The following is a 17,992-nucleotide window of genomic DNA, read 5'->3' as shown; positions in this document are numbered from 1 at the left end:
AAGATAACAGTGTAATTGAATTTTCAGTCTTTATCTTTTTTATTCTATATTAACCTAAAGGAATTTAGAAGTAGGAAGGACTTATAAGGATGATTCCCACTCCATAGATAGGGGAACTAAGGTCCATAGACCTAAAATGACTGCTGCAGGTTCCAGGCTGGGGACTCAGAGTGGAGATCAGCCCCAGTGCCCTTGACTTGCAGGTTTGGCTCATTTTATTTTAATGCTCCTAATTATCTTTCAGGGCTGAGCTATGCCACATATTCTTGTTCCACAAATATTTGGAATCATATGGAAATCTAAAGACAGAAGAAAGATAATTTGTGTTGTTGTCTGTTATTGGCCCCCACCCCACCCCAAGTAACAATGTTGCTTAACTTTTCATCAGCTCTGTTCCTGGCACCCACATATCACTTCTGGCTCCTTCTCTGGTTCCTCACCTTTTAATTAGTCACAGATAATGGAGATTTATAAAATCTTTCACAGCCAAAAGTTCTCCATCTCTAAACCAGAAACTGCCTGAATGACAAATCATGAGGGAGTAAGAATAGATTTTAACTTTGTTCAGGTCAATTTGAATATGCCTTCGATGACATAATGTTTTAAATCAACATCATCTTTTTTTCCTGCAAATTAAATAATGCACATTCACTGAAGAGTATTAGGAAATTTAAGATAGAATATATAAGTGCAATAATTGTCCATTAATTATCCTCCCAGAGATAATTGTAACAAATATTTAGGTATTTTTTCCCCAATATTTTTCTATATATGCCCACATGCATATATTAAAAATGTCATTCCTACATTTTAAAAACACCTAGCAAATATTGATACTATAATAAAATTTCCCATATTAATAAAAACTTGTTATAGTAATTAAGTAATGCACAGTATTCAGGTGTATGGATAAAAAACGTTATTTAAAAATATTTTCATATATTTTTAGGAAAAAAAGACATCTCTTGTTTATCAACATATTTAATTACTAGTACAGTTGAACATTTTGCATGCTTTTGGTTTTTAATTTTTTATTTATCAGTGCTTTTTATATACTTATGATATTATTATAAAATTGTATCACTTGATTTTTTCAAAAACTTATTTTGAATTTAAAGTTTGTTTAAATATATTGGCATAAATTTATGTGATCAAACATCTCCTTTTTTCTATGGCTTTTTTCCATGCTTTTCATCTTAGAGAGTCTTTGTCATCATGATATTAATGATGCAATTTCCTCATCTCTGTGGCTTGAGAGTTGTTCTCAATAATCTAATTTCTAAAGTTATTAGCTGTGCGACCTTTGCCAAATATTATAACTCTCAGTGCTTGGGTTTCCTCATATGTGAAATATACACGTCATTATTAACTCTCTCATGTAGTGAATCTGAATTTTACATGAAAGTATACATGTAAAGCATGGAAAAGGGCACTGACCACAGAATGAGTGTTCAGTCAACGTTAACTCTTATTATTTTACAGATTTAACACCTGAAGCTTTTTTTCTCAATAAATAGTTTCAGCATTATTCATTGAACACTTCCATCTCACATGATTTTTATTTCATATTTTTAAACATTTAAATTTTATTCGTGAATATGTATGCACGTCATTAATGTTATTTCTTTATTATGTAGATTACTGTGTACAAAAAACATTGGTCAACAAATTGTTGTGCTAATCTATTCCGTTAATTAATGGAAAGGAAGTATTTCATTTGTATTAAGATAGGCAAACTTATGCTTGCATAAAAAAAGTTACCTATGACAATAAAAAGTTTATTTCTTGCACCCACTACATGTCAAATATACATTGTCACAGTGCTCTGAACATTATAATCACTTAGGAACCGAGGCTGATGGAGCTCCATCTTTTTTTTTTTTTTTTTAACATCTTTATTGGAGTATAATTGCTTTACAATGGTGTGTTAGTTTCTGCTTTATAACAAAGTGAATCAATTATTCATATACATATATCCCCATATGTCTTCCCTCTTGCATCTCCCTCCCTCCCACCCTCCCTATCCCACCCCTCTAGGTGGTCACAAAGCACTGAGCTGATCTCCCTGTCCTATGTGGCTGCTTCCCACTAGCGATCTATTTACATATGGTAGTGTATATATGTCCATGCCACTCTCTCACTCTGTCCCAGCTTACCCTTCCCCCTCCCCATATCCTCAAGTCCATTCTCTAGTAGGTCTGTGTCTTTATTCCCGTCTTGCCCCTCGGTTCTTCGTGACCTTTTTTTTTTTTTTTCTTAGATTCCACATATATGTGTTAGCATAGAGTATTTGCTTTTCTCTTTCTGACTTACTTCACTCTGTATGACAGACTCTAGGTCCATCCACCTCCCTACAAATAACTCAATTTCGTTTCTTTTTATGGCTGAGTAATATTCCATTGTATATATGTGCCACATCTTCTTTATCCATTCATCTGTTGATGGACACTTAGGTTGCTTCCATGTCCTGGCTATTGTAAATAGAGCTGCAATGAACATTTTGGTACATGACTCTTTTTGAATTACGGTTTTCTCAGGGTATATGCCCAGTAGTGGGATTGCTGGGTCATATGGTAGTTCTATTTTTAGTTTTTTAAGGGACCTCCATACTGTTCTCCATAGTGGCTGTATCAATTTACGTTCCCACCAACAGTGCAAGAGGGTTCCCTTTTCTCCACACCCTCTCAAGCATTTATTGTTTGTAGATGTTTTGATGATGGCCATTCTGACCGGTGTGAGATGATATCTCATTGTAGTTTTGATTTGCATTTCTCTAATGATTAATGATGTTGAGCATTCTTTCATGTGTTTGTTGGCAATCTGTATATCTTCTTTGGAGAAATGTCTATTTAGATCTTCTGCCCATTTTTGGATTGGGTTGTTTGTTTTTTTTGATATTGAGCTGCATGAGCTGCTTGTACATTTTGGAGATTAATCCTTTGTCAGTTGCTTCATTTGCAAATATTTTCTGCCATTCTGAGGGTTGTCTTTTCATCTTGTTTATGGTTTCCTCGTCCTCAATGATGAAAAACTGAAACCATTTCCACTAAGATCAGGAACAAGAGAAGGTTGCCCACTCTCACCACTATTATTCAACATAGTTTTGGAAGTTTTAGCCACAGCAGTCAGAGAAGAAAAAGAAATAAAAGGAATCCAAATCGGAAAAGAAGAAGTAAAGCTGTCACTATTTGCAGATGACATGATGCTATACATAGAGAATCCTAAAGATGCTACCAGAAAACTACTAGAGCTAATCATTGAATTTGGTAAAGTAGCAGGATGCAAAATTAATGCACAGAAATCTCTTGCATTCCTATACACTAATAATGAAAAATCTGAAAGAGAAATTAAGAAAACACTCCCATTTACCATTGCAACAAAAAGAATAAAATATCTAGGAATAAACCTACCTAAGGAGACAAAAGACCTGTACGCAGAAAATTATAAGACACTGATGAAAGAAATTAAAGATGATACAAATAAATGGGGAGCTCCATCTTTAAATGAACTTTTATAATCAGCTCAGTAGGATGCAGGGAACATGATGAATCAAAAAGTGGTCCTATAAGCTTCCACTGATGACACACATCACTTTTCCTCACATTTCATTGGACAAAACATGCCACATGGCCACAAATATTTAAAATAAAGTTAGAATGTAATGTTCAACTATGTGTCTGGAATATTTATGAGCAGTTATATTAAATACTATACCGTCTTTACTGTTTTCCAAAATGTTTATTCCTTCCTTACCGCTTTTCCAGAAAAAAAATTGAAGCATTTTCCAAAATTTCAATGACCCTTTAATTCATATCACATTAAACATACACTTGAGAAGAATTTTTAGCCCAAGAATATAAAAGTTTTATAATTCATTTCAAAAATACTTCTCTCCTCAAAAGCGTCTTATATATTTCTTCGTGCATTTAATCTCACAACCTTGTGTTTACAGCTACATTGAGAGAGAACAATCTCTTTATCTATTATGTTTTCCAATTAGTTATGGGTAATAAACTTGAAAGCCATTAATTCTTATAGATTTAGGTTATCCCTGTCAAACAACAAATTTGCTAATAAATTGTAAACTTTTCCTTTGATTCTCCTGTAATTTGTTATAATTATTCTTTTGGCATACAGTCATGTTATTTGCAATAGTGACAATTTGTATACCTTTCCAGTTCAAGCTATATATTAATATCTGTGTTATTCTTATTGCACTAATCTCAAATTCTAAGCAGTGTAAAATGTGTAATGGAAAGAAAAAGAATACATTCTTATGTAACAGTCACTACAGATAATTTTGTCCTCTATATGCAATAGGTGGCAAAACTACTATTATGAAGGAAATACATGTCTCTTCTGTGTCCTTCTTGCCAACACTAGTTCAGGTGATATGAACATGTCTCTGCTTCTACCTGAATAGGCGGCCAACAGGCACATGAAAAAATGCTCAGCATCACTAGTCATCAGAGAAATGCAAATCAAAACCACAATGAGATACCACCTCACACATGTCAGAATGGTTATCATCAAAAAGACAACAAATAACAAATGTTGGCTAAGATGTGGAGAAAAGGGAACCCTCCTGCACTGTTGGTAGTAATGTAAATTGGTGCAGCCACTGTGGAAAACAGTATGGAGGTTTCTCAAGCAATTAAAAATAGAACTGCATATGATCCAGCAATTCTACTTCTGGGTATTTTTCCAAAGAAAACAAAACCACTAATTCAACAAAGATACATACACCCCTCTTTTCACTGAAGCATTATTCACAATAGCCAAGATATGGAAGCAACCTAAGTGCCCACCAATAAATTAATGAATAAAGAAGATGTGACATATGTATGAAATATTACTCAGCCATAGAAAAGAATGAAACCTTGCCATTTGTTACAACATGGATGGACCTAGAGGACATTATGCGAAGTGCGATAAGTCAGACAGAGAAGGACAAATACTGTATGATTTCACTTATATGTCGAACCTAAAAAACAAAATAAATGAACAAACATAATGAAATAGAAACAAAGTTATAGATACAGAGAACAAACAGGTGGCAGCCAGAGGGAAGATGTGGGAGGAGGAGAGAAACAGGTGAGGGAGATTAAGAGGAACAGATTTATAGGTGCAAAATAAATGAGTCATGGGAATGAAAATGTACAGAGTGGGGAATATAGTCAATAATAATGTAATATCTTTGTATAGTAACAGGTAATAACTAGGCTTATTGTGGTGATCATTTTGTAATGTATAGAAATATCAAATCACTACGTTGTACACCAGCAAGTAACATAGTGTTACTATGTCAATTATATCTTAAAAAAACCCTGACCAAACAAACAGGCAAACTCATAGAAAAAGAGATCAGATTTGTGGTTACCAGAGGTGGGGGGTTAGGGAGGAGGAATTGGATGATGGTGGTCAAAAAGTACAAACTTCCAGTTATAAGATAAATAAATACTAAGGTTATATGTACAGCATGATCATTATGATTAACACTGCTGTATGTTATATATGAAAGTTGTTAAGAGTAAGCAACTTTTCTTTCTGAGTTTTCATCAGAAAGAAGAAATATTTTTTCCTTTATTTTGTATCTGTATGAGATGATGGATGTTCACTGAACTTATTGTGGTCATTTCACAATGTATGTAAGTCAAATCATTATGCTGTATACCTTAAACTTACACAGTGCTGTATGTCAACTATGTTTAATAAAACTGGAAGAAAAAATTATTTGTGATTCTATTAGTAACAGATCAACATGCACTGCTATTACTGTTGTGGTTTGTTGCCTGAGTCACAATTGAAAGAAATGATAAATTTTAGTTGCAGGTTAGTGAAAATAACCCATACATATGCATGACACTACTGAATTTTGGTTTTTGGACCTTAGGTTAAGAACCCATGTTGTAGCAGATCAAATGAGAATGGTTGAGGTTGGAAATACGATGTGCTTAGCACCTACTAAACTGGACATCAAACGTGTTTCCTTTGAGAATGCTTCAGATAGGTATTTAGGATTTTAGAGAATTAATAAATGTTGGAACAACCCAAAAGATTCTAAAATACGTTGCTTTCCTTGAAAAAAATTCCTTTAAATTAACTATGTAACACTTTTACCTGAACATAAGCATAACAATTCATTAATAATCACAAACAACTTATTGGCAAAAAAGAAATACAGTAGCAGTTCTATGAGCCATGGTCTAGAAGACTTAGTAGAATGCGTGATGTGTCATATAGAAATTTGCCTTTTTTTTCTCACCTATTAGAAAATAAAGGTGTATTGTAGAGAGGGGACCCCCTTATCAAATTTATTCCACATATTTCCAGAGCATAAAATGTGATCAATGTCATTCTCAATTACAACCCAAAACACAGGCTAATTCAATTGTATTAAGAGTTTACTTCTTTAAGTATTTTGTGGGTGGCATTATTTCTTTTATAATATATCAAAATCATTGTCATATGGAGGAAGGTTAATATAATACCTTTACATGTTTTTGTTTTTAACCATTGAAAACTAATTGGAGGAAAATCTATGTAGTGAGAGTGGACTTTTTAAAAATTATTTTTAATGCACAGGACTAAATGCTAAGAGAAGGTAAAATTTTATTTTAAATTTCAATTCCATGCTTTCTAACAGAAAATAAACTATGCTATATTTAGTGCTGTAATTAGGAACTAAATTATTATCTTTTCTTACTGATTTTGATGCAAGGCAAGGCTCCTTGCCACAAAAAGAAAAAAGTGCCTCCGTTAAGATCTACTAAAAGATTCTTCTTTTCACACTGCTTTTGGGTGCTCATTTTGCAAATCATCACTATTTATATACACAAAATAAATGCTTTTCTTTATCCAAGTAGAAACATTAGTAAAATATACATTTGCTGTTAGAAGAAACATTAGTGATAAAATTTAAATGTTCAGTGAGTTGAGTTCTGCAATTTTGAAATTTCTTATTGCATATATTACATAGATAAGGTTATTAATATTAAATATAAATGTTAAAATATGTTAAAAATAGTATCCATCTGCCTCCAGTCTGACTATACTTCCCAAAAACTATAAGCTAAGGTCAACTACCTAATGGAACCACCTTGTAAATCAAACCAAGTATTATGAGAAGAAGGAAGGATAAATGCTCAGCAAAACACAAAAAGTCTCCCATATGCCAAATGTGAAGTCTTTAAAGAAAGACCTTGACTAATGTCTCAGAACCTCCATTGCATACCCAACCAGATGATGTGCAGTGGGGTACATAGAGTTAGAAAAAGACACCGATCTTACCTGCAGGAAACATACAGTCCAGCTGAGAAACATGTCACATGGTCGAAACGTGGCTTCTGGGCAGTCCTTGCTAAATATAAGACCGGAACTAAGGAATGGGGACATATTATGAAGGATCAGAAGAATATCTGGTGTTGGAAGAGATATCAGATAATTCACATGGTATATGCAAATTTAAGAAAACATACATGACTTTAACTTCAAGGCAGGAGGGAACAATGACACTGGGAAGCCCAGATTCTGGGGCTGATCAAATGCCCTGTTTAAAGAGCTTAGCAAGGTCCCAGACCTGGTATATAACTGTAGCAGGGGAATGTGCTAGATCTCAATAGATTCATCAATCCACTATGAGGAAATAGTAATATCTCTCAAGGTAGCCCCATGGAAGAGAAGGCCTAGCTGTAGAACTTGGAGTTATGCAGTGGGATGGGTTTACTAAAGAAAGCTCTGAGTGTCGCCATTAAAACTCAGCATCTGGCAAAAAGTCTCTTTTGTACCATATGTATGTAAATGCACTGTTCAACTCACATGCTGCAGGGTGTTTCGTTGCATTCAGGCCAAGGCCATGCTTCTCCCAGGTTTCTGCCATCAATGATAGAGACTGACAGAAGTACTAGTGTTGGCCTATTGCTATAGTATATGGAATTCTCTAATGAAGGCTTTTGAGTCAAGAGTACTCATGGGTCTGGTTGAAACAGTCTTAGAACTGAGCTATATATAGTGTGAGACTCTTGCTAACTAATCTGCTCTCTTTACCACTCTCCTTTCACAGGTATCAGACATGTATCATAGTCTGCAGACTCTCCCTACCTATTCATATTCCTTCTCTTTAATCCATCACAGGCATTTCTCCTAATAAATCTCTTGAATGTCTAATCTCATTTTAGCATCTGCTTGTTAGAGGCCCCAAACTAACACCAGAACCTATATTTAGATTATCCACTTCTTTCTCTTTCTTAATTACCTGCACTACTTTAAGGTTTCATTTATTCTTACCAAATTCTCTATCCAGTATTTGAACTTCCTCCACCCTGCCAGCCTTTATTTCTCTGCTTTCATTCTTGGTCTCACCCATTCTTTCCTTCACACTCCTGATTATTTGGTTTTATGCCTACTTTTCTGACTTTCCTTTAGGAAAATATTGCTGATTTCTTAATGGCCTGCCTTCAGTGGTGCCCTGGTAAATGTTTAACAATAGACTCTTAGGGGAAAAAGCCCTAATTTGTAGCAATTGTCTATTTCCATTGCGTGAAGACCCCCACCGTGATCAATTTCAAAATGTCAACATACATTAATGAAAATGCAGTTGGGAAGAAATGTACCCAATTAGCTAATGTAGGCCTGTACAAGCTGACTCCGACATAACACTGCCCACCTCCCTTCTCAACCCATCCGTATTCTAGTCTCCATATCCTGGAAAAATCCTTTGCATGAATACTTTCTCTTCTATCTATTCTGGACAGCAACAATGTGGGCAGTGAGATAGGTGTGGATCATAGGTTCCAGGATATCAGAATTCTTTTTTTTTTTTCTTCCTGCTTCTGGCATGCTCCTGGATATCATAAGTGAATTTTCAGGGCAAGAAGGTTATTAGTATTATGCAGTATACTTTGTTCATCATTGAGGTAATAAGAAAAGCTTGGGAAGTACATTTTTAAAGTTACCATACATGAAAATATTGGTAAATATGAGACTGCAAGTCAGGTAAGGCTTGAAATCTGTGATAAGTCTAAAACTGCTAACCATTGCTAAAAAGCCATGACATTAATTGTACAGCTGTTTTTTAAAATGGCCTTTTTTCATGCTATGAGGCCCTTTGCAAATATCATGGTGAGAAACAAAACGAGAATGTGAAGAAATATGGGGAGAATGAATTAATATGATAATTAGAATAATGAAACTGATAGTTTCTCTCATGGAGAGAAAGGGATAGACTGTCATTTCAGTTGGCATTAACTTCCCCCAACAGCTCCTGGAGATGAGCATAAGAGCTTTCTTGATAGAAATACATTAATCTTCCCACCATTCTCTGAGGAATGAATTTAAGCAGAGTTCCTAACTCTGGGTTTTTAAAGTTGAGAAACTTAAGGTCATGGAAATTAATTGCCTTGTTCCCACATTGCCCAACCTGATTCCAGCAGAATTCGCATTTATCTTGCCAGAATGAGTACTACAAAATATATTTTCCTTGTAAATCTTTAGGCTCTTCCTCTTCCTAAACCAACATTACTGAAATATATTTCTCAAAAAGCAAGACCTTTTGCAGATTCAAAAATTTTAAAGATTGTTCCATTCTTTTAGTCACCTAGGGATAAAAATACAGAGTTATTTTTGTCCCTTTCATCATCATATTTAATCCATTGCCTACTCATGTGGAGTTTACATCTGCAGTATTTATAAAATGATACCAATCATTTTACTGCTTATTACTTTTTATGGCAATAATCTCTATATTAGTGCTTTCTCTTTTGTAAGAGGAAGTATAGCAAAGTACTCAAGAATATAAGCATTGGATTTTGCACAGCAAAGGAAACCATAAACAAGACGAAAAGACAACTCTCAGAATGGGAGAAAATATTTGCAAACGAATCAACGGACAAAGGATTAATCTCCAAAATATATAAACAGCTCATGCAGCTCAATATTAAAAAAACAAACAACCCAATCCAAAAATGGGCAGAAGACCTAAATAGACATTTCTCCAAAGAAGACATACAGATGGCCAAGAAGCACTTGAAAAGCTGCTCAACATCACTAATTATTAGAGAAATGCAAATCAAAACTACAATGAGGTATCACCTCACACCAGTTAGAATGGGCATCATCAGAAAATCTACAAACAACAAGTGCTGGAGAGGGTGTGGAGAAAAGGTAACCCTCTTGCACTGTTGGTGGGAATGTAAATTGATACAGCCGCTATGGAGAACAGTATGGAGGTTCCTTAAAAAACTAAAAATAGAATTACCATATGACCCAGCAATCCCACTACTGGGCATATACCCAGAGAAAACCATAATTCAAAAAGACACATGCACCCCAGTGTTCATTGCAGCACTGTTTACAATAGCCAGGTCATGGAAGCAACCTAAATACCCATCGACAGACGAATGGATAAAGAATTTGTGGTACATATATACAATGGAATATTACCCAGCCATAAAAAGGAGCGAAATTGGGTCATTTATAGAGACGTGGATGGATCTAGAGACTGTTATACAGAGTGAAGTAAGTCAGAAAGAGAAAAACAAATATATATTAATGCATGTATGTGGAACCTAGAAAAATGGTACAGATGAACTGGTTTGCAGGGCAGAAATTGAGACACAGATGTAGAGAACAAACATATGGACACCAAGGGGGAAAGCCGCGGGGGGTTAGGGGTGGTGGTGTGATGAATTGGGAGATTGGGATTGACATGTATACACTGATGTGTATTAAATTGATGACTAATAACGTGCTGTATAAAAAAATAAATAAAATTAAATTTGAAAAAAGAATATAAGCATTGGAGGCAGATTCTTGGGTAGAAAAATTGATGGCAACGTTCGGACTTGCTGATTAAGTGATGGACATGCATATCAGAGGTCCAGTGACAAAACGAGACCACAGTGTTGGCTCTCCCATTTACTGGTTTTGTGAGATTTAGAGATTTAACCTCTTTGATCCTTAATATCCTCATCCCTGAACATAACAATGATAAAAATAATACCTATTTTAGAGAGCCATTGGAAGAGTAAAGGGGAATATGTATGTTAATTGCTTAGTACTCTTCCTAGCACTTAGTGAGAACTTAACAAATACTAGATATTAGTGTTATATGTGAATAGGTAGTTGCTATTCATGAAGAGCTCACACATTCTCTTCTGAACTGTTAATTCAGTGACCTCATATTGGTAGCTTGAAATTAGACCTGGTGGGTTATTTAATCACATAATACAGAACAGTTTGGTTTTTGTTTTTGTTTTTCCTAGAGAGCCTACTGCTAAACATTTACTACCATACCACTGATGTTGGGTTTATTAATATTGTACTTTGATATAGTTGTTCTAAATAGGTTAAAGAAAAAACAATGGACAAATGAGTGAACAGGATGAGTTCATACCTAGTACAAGTTGGCCAGGATATGAAGTAATTTCTCTAGCAGTAAGCTAGAAGTGAAAGATATACTTAGTTAATTGGTTGGAGCCTTCCTTTGACTTGGATTATGTTCAGATGTGTAATTCAAAACTCTGTTAAGCTTTGGTAGCCTCTTAGTTAGGTCCTCTTTAGTAGGTCACAACCTAAAGATGATGTTCGTATTTTATATGCCACATTATCCATGTTTTATACTCTGTATCAACCTGCAGATGAGTCTTCAGTAAATTATTTCTTAATTGTTCCAGTCTTGTCTCTTCTGTGCTATGCAGGCTGTGGAGAAGAAAACAGGTGTCCAGTCTTGGGTCAGAGAACAGAGGCAGAGCGGTGGCATTGGCTGTCCACTCTAGTTGTCTGAGTGGTCATCATGGGGACCCAAAGCGAAGGTAAACTTTGGGGAGGAAAGCTGTCTTCCATCTTTTCTAACAAGAAGATTCTCTTTCAAATACTGGCTTTTAGCTTTGTGCTTTATTTTTTACTAAGTATATTTTTCTTATACTGTCAACATCTTATTTCAGGCTGTTATTTGAACTTCCATCTTGTTTGTGTTGTTGCAATTGCCTCCTAAGTATATTTACAGCTTCTAATATTTTTCTGTTCTAATTCTCCTTATGCCAAGTTCTAAAAGAGAGATGAAGAGAGTGAAATAAAGAGAGACTGAAGTTTCTCATTAATTTGTGTTGTTTAAAATATGCTGTACAAACTCATCTGTCTGGAATTCAAGATCCTTCTCAATATGGTTTAATCTGCCTTTCAGATTTGCCTCATATTACTCTGTCCCGTATACCATAAAGAGAAACTAAATTGAGCTATTTATTTATGGGACATGATTTGGACTTGTTAAAAGACAAAATTCAACTGAGTCAAGTTTAAATATTTTATTGACTTTATTTTAATGATTCATGAATCAAGCAGCATCTAATGTAGCAGGTAGAAAGGAGCTCTGAGGAGCTGTAAAAAAACGAAATACTTTTATAGAAGGGAGTAGGAACAAGGAAGTTATACTGGGCAAAAAATAAGTGGATTGGTTATTGCAAGGTTACTTTCCTTTAGTGGGTGGCAAGGGTATATCAGGCAGATTAGCTCACTAGCACTGATTGAGTCCTGATTGACTGGTTTAAGATTCCATTTCTGAAAGAACTGAAACTGTAATTAAGTTTAGTTTTGGTTTGGTGATACTGAGCTTAGCATAAGTAACTCCATTTTGAGCCTGTTGTCTTGTTGGGAAAAATTAATAAACAGAAACTTCAGTTAAATAGAGTTGGGAGACCAGAATAGGGGGCTCTCACACTCTGGGTTTATACCAGAGCACAAAAGGAAGAAGAAAGATTGTTCTCTACTGGCAAGGACTCAGCCAATGAAAAGCCATGAACTCTGTTTTCTAGAGCCCTCCCAACTTCCTTTTCCCCTCTATAAAAGCATCTCCTTGCCTTACCTTGCAGGGACTTGCACATGGCTCACCATGTTTGCAGAGCCTGAATTGCAATTCTCTGCTGATCCCAAATAAAGCCATCTTTGCTGGAGAAAATATCTGGCAATCTATTTGTTTCAGGTCAACATCGTTAACAGACTTTAGTGTTTTGTGCAGTGTGCCAAGGCTATTCTTCTGCTTAGCCTACCGTTCACCATCTCTGTTTGTCACAGAATTCTACAATGTGTACCACACGTTTCATTGGTCCAACTGTACTTTCATCATTTTTTTTAACATCTTTATTGGAGTATAATTGCTTTACATTGTTATGTTAGTTTCTGCTGTATAACAAAGTGGATCAGCTATATGTATACATGTATCCCCATATCCCCTTCCTCTTGTGTCTCCCTCCTACCCTCCCTACCCCACCCCTCTAGGTGGTTACAAAGCACAGAGCTGATCTCCCTGTGCTATGCGGCTGCTTCCCACTAGCTGTTTTACATTTGGTAGTGTATATATGTCAGTGCCACCCTCTCACTTCGTCTCAGCTTACCCTTCCCCCTCCCCATGTCCTCAAGTCCATTCTCTACATCTGTGTCTTTATTCCTGTCCTGCCCCTAGGTTCTTCAGAACCTTTTTTTTTTTTTTTAGATTCCATATATATATGTGTTAGCATACGTTATTTGTTTTTCTCTTTCTGACTTACTTCACTCTGTATGACAGACTCTAGGTCCATCCACCCCACTACAAATAACTCAATTTCGTTTCTTTTTATGGTTGGGTAATATTCCATTGTATATATGTGCCACATCTTCTTTATCCATTCATCCGTCGATGGACAGTTAGGTTGCTTCCATGTCCTGGCTATTGTAAATAGTGCTGCAATGAACATTGTGGTACGTGTCTCTTTTTGAATTATGGTTTTCTCAGGGTCTATGCCCAGTAGTGGGATTGCTGGGTCATATGGTAGTTCTATTTTTAGTTTTTTTAAGGATCCTCCGTACTGTTCTCCATAGTGACTGTATCAATTTACATTCCCACCAACAAATTTTCTTTTTAATCTCTGAAAACCCTTAACACTTTGTCACTTTGTAAACATTTGGCAACTGTTACATTTGGTTTTGTATTATAGTTATTGGGGGACCAATTACATTTAGACATACAGATATGAGACAAGATGGAGGGACTCAGGATCCAGGAAATAGCACAACTGCCCTTTAAGACCAGAGAGATTATAAGAAAAAGAGTGAAACCAAAATTGACTCCAGACTGTGTGGAGAGTCGGATGGGTGGGCACAGAGTTCAGAGTATGTGGAATGCTCAGACAAGATTCAAGAAATGGTTGGTACCAGCATTTCTAAATGGGAGTGTAGTAAGGCGGGTAGCCTGTGACATTGAAGGTACAGGATAAGACAACCCTAGAGAAGCCAGTTATAATCAGAAAAATAACCCGGCCGTAACTCCTGCCATAAAAGGGGATAGAAGAACCAGGCCGAATAAATGGGTGAAAATCAAAGTACGGCTCTTATAATTTCTATGTTTGGGCAAGCATGGCATCAAAGAGGACTAGGTGAGCTTTGATCAATGTGAGCACTCAAGGATAATTCCTGCAGGTGTACCTGGCTCTGATTCTTAGCAAAAACCTAGCAGTGTTGCCTGAGCTCAGATTTGAGAGGCCTAACTCAAGCCACACCAGAATAAAGGGGAAGGAGAGGGTGGAATTAGGTCTGAAGCTTTAATCTAATCACTGCCTCTGTCAGAATTATCTCAAGAATAAGAAGACCCTGAACCCACTAATGCTGATGCTGGAGGTAACTGGGCAGGAGACCTCCAGGCTGTGAGATTTTCTGAGTGGCAGATGATATGGAGGTAGGGCTGTGATACTTGATACTGATTTAGCTGTGTTTTGAACCAGTGGAGAGTAGCAACTTGCCTCATTAGCATGTCTGTTGCTTAACATATCTGAGACCTTGCATATAGAAGGTACTCAGAAAAATTAGGATTGGTCGTAGTATAGACTATTATGGCAGAACATCTCTGTAGCACAGTTGAAACTCAAGATCTGGGTCTTGTGCCTTTTTTCCCCTCATCTATAAAATGTGGATAATAGTTTTATATTATAAGGTTATTGTGAGAATTAAATGAGATAATTTATATAACAAAATAAAAATACATAGTAATTAGCAAGCAATCCATACAAGCTGGAGATTATTTTGTCATTATTATTCATATCATCGTCATCCTTTTCAAAAAATTCGTATACTTTATAAAGTCCAATTACAGTAGAGGTGAGATGTTCCTATTTTATTTTCTGTTCCACAGATTGAGAATAAGATTGCTATTATTTATTCATAATAAATCTACACTTCAATCAAAATTGTTTATCTCTTTGAGTTGCTTATAATAGGCAACCTGTATAGATTATACAAGATTTCAACCTTTTATGCTTACTTTTTAGAGACACTCACATCTACGTTGAATGTGGTATTTTTTCAATTAAAGAAGAAAAAGTATAACATTTAAAGGTCGTATTGTTTATATCCTTAATAAATACAGTAAAATAAAATGCCAGTCTGAATATTTCATTAAGTAGCTAAGTTTGCTAGGCTGTCATTCTCAGAATTTAATTTAGAAGAAAACATCTGCATTTTTCTTGGATGTTACATCTTATAAGTTGCAAATACTGACTGCAGCAAGTGAGTTTAATACAGAAAAATAATTAGAAAGCATAGCACTGTTGTTCCTGAAGGGGGGCAGCTCTGTTACAAAAAATACATTAAAAAATAAACCTTCTTTTCTTGTGGACTAGAGTCAGTGGTCTTCAGAGCCTGGGGTTTATGCAAATATTTGGATGATTTTTAACTTGTAAGAGAATTGCTAAGTTACAAAATTTATCTCTAAAGAATATTCCCAGAGGCCTCTAACACAACTCATGTTATGCAAATACCGTGAGTTGGACAAAACTATCAGCATATTGCCAAATGTATATAAGCAGTTAGATTAAAAAATACTTTCTTATTACTAATATCATTTAATTTCAGAGTTCATCCAAGATTTCCAGATCAGTCTCTACAGCCGCCAGTATTGTTAGTACATTTGAGACAATTCACTCCAGTATAATTTGCTCAGAGGTGTTGTCTCAGAAACAAACATTTCCAGTCCACTGGAATTTGTGTGTTGCAAAGTCTTGTCAAAGCTTGGGAGAATAATTGTATCTCCTTGAATGTGAAGCTATTCATTAATTTACTTATAATAATAGTAATAGAACTAATATTGATGAAAATGATGATGATGAACACTACAGTTTTTGAATTTGAATACTCATATGTACTAGGCTTTGTGTTAAGTGCTTTTTGTGTATTATCTCCTTTATTTGAATCTTTACAATGCCTTATTTATTGAATAATATTATTTTTAGTTTGTTTAGGAAATATTCATTGAGTGCCTATATACCTCACACGCTTAACGTGTTGGAAATTTGGAGGTGAAAAAAATATACAAGTTTCCTGTCTTCATAGAGCATATGTTTTTGGGTTCATTAACACTCTCTATTCAAGAGTTTACATTTTATTATTTATATATCATTAGGTTCCTGAAGCTCTCAAAGATTAGATAAGTTATCCAAGGCTGCACATGGTGTGTGGTTTTTAGTGTCCTTCCCTTTCAGGTGTCCTAAGGATCACTTTGCTTACAATTAGTATAGACAATTTTTTTTTTCTCTATGGGGTATGTAGAAATGGTAAATTTCAAAAAAGCATGCCCTATATCTCATAGCCCCTCCCATATTCCTGTATTTATGAATTAGCTTTTGCCTTTGCTTTATTTTTTATTTTAATGTAGTCAAGCTACTTCAACACTAAGTGCGAAACTTGCTGACTGGCTAAATACTGATTTTTTAATTCTACACTTAATTTGTGCAACGAAATTATTTTTTAAATCATGACTGATATAAACCTTTTCAAATTCAAATATTGAGATGAACACATACTTTCCTCTTTCCTTTAAAGCGTTGAATTGAGTCGCATTAATTATTTTCCTAAAGTCAAACTGTCTTTGCTTTGGATGTACCACTACCAAATGATTCAGCTCACATCTCCTAAGTATAAGAATATTATCCTGTAACCACAATATCATTATCAGGCCTTAGAGAACTACCAATAATTCCATAACATCATATAGTATCTAGTCTGTAATTTTTCACATTGTTGCAAATATTTTTCCTTCCCCTCAAGAGCAACTCAAGATTCTTACATTGTCTTTCATTGCTATGTTTTTTTCAATCTAGAAAAATATTTTTCTTGTTTTCTTTTTCTTTCTCTTCAGCTTTTATATTAATAGCCAATACTGAGGACACTGGGTATGCATTTTTTTTTTTTTTTTTTTTTTTTTTTGGCTGTGTTGGGTCTTAGTTTCTGTGTGAGGGCTTTCCCTAGTTGCGGCAAGCAGGGGCCACTCTTCATCGCGATGCGCGGGCCTCTCACTATCGCAGCCTCTCTTGTTGCGGAGCACAGGCTCCAGACGCGCAGGCTCAGTAGTTGTGGCTCATGGGCCTAGTTGCTCCATGGCATGTGGGATCTTCCCAGACCAGGGCTCGAACCCGTGTCCCCTGCATTGGCAGGCAGATTCTTAACCACTGCGCCACCAGGGAAGCCCTGGGTATGCATTTTTAATCATGATACAAACTCACACCCTAGGCCAGAGTCAACTTCCATTCCATAGTGGTTAAGTAGAGTTTTTCTTTTCTCTCCTTTACAGACACTTTAGCTATCTTTGGCTACAATATTTATGTAGAAAGTACTTTTCCAGGTCATTTTGATAATGGGTCTAACTAAAGACTCATTGGTTGTATTTGTGAGTACATTCAAATTGCAGCTCCTAAAGCTTAAATCCAGTGTTGATGATCATGTGAGACTTTTGGTTTGACCTTCTGATCACCAAGGTTTGAGTACCCTCATCTTTGATGAAGCTTTCACGATTTTTCATCTTTGGTTTGCATTCAACCAGATAATTTTTTTACATGTAAGTATTCTATCCAGGCCCTTCCCTGGCTGTCCAGTGGTTAAGACTTCACCTTCCAATGCAGGGGGTGCGGGTTCGATCCCTCGTCAAAGAGCTAAGATCCCACATGCCTTGCAGCCAAACAACCAAAACATAAAA

The 17,992-nt window shown here is 35.6% G+C and overlaps 1 long non-coding RNA gene across 1 annotated transcript in view; it reads right to left on the bottom strand.

The window, feature by feature from the left end:
- The window catches only part of LOC309635914, a 212,983-nt gene extending 195,785 nt beyond the window's left edge, over positions 1–17,198 (bottom strand). The window contains exon 1 of the long non-coding RNA XR_014249104.1: positions 10,566–17,198. This is a non-coding gene — a long non-coding RNA (uncharacterized lncRNA). The remainder of the gene's footprint in view (positions 1–10,565) is intronic.
- Between the last annotated feature and the right edge of the window lie 794 nt (positions 17,199–17,992).

The sequence above is a fragment of the Balaenoptera borealis genome (assembly GCF_965194805.1).
Source record: "Balaenoptera borealis genome assembly, chromosome: 10".
Lineage (NCBI taxonomy): Eukaryota > Metazoa > Chordata > Mammalia > Artiodactyla > Balaenopteridae > Balaenoptera > Balaenoptera borealis.
This window is presented reverse-complemented; position numbering and strand designations above follow the sequence as displayed.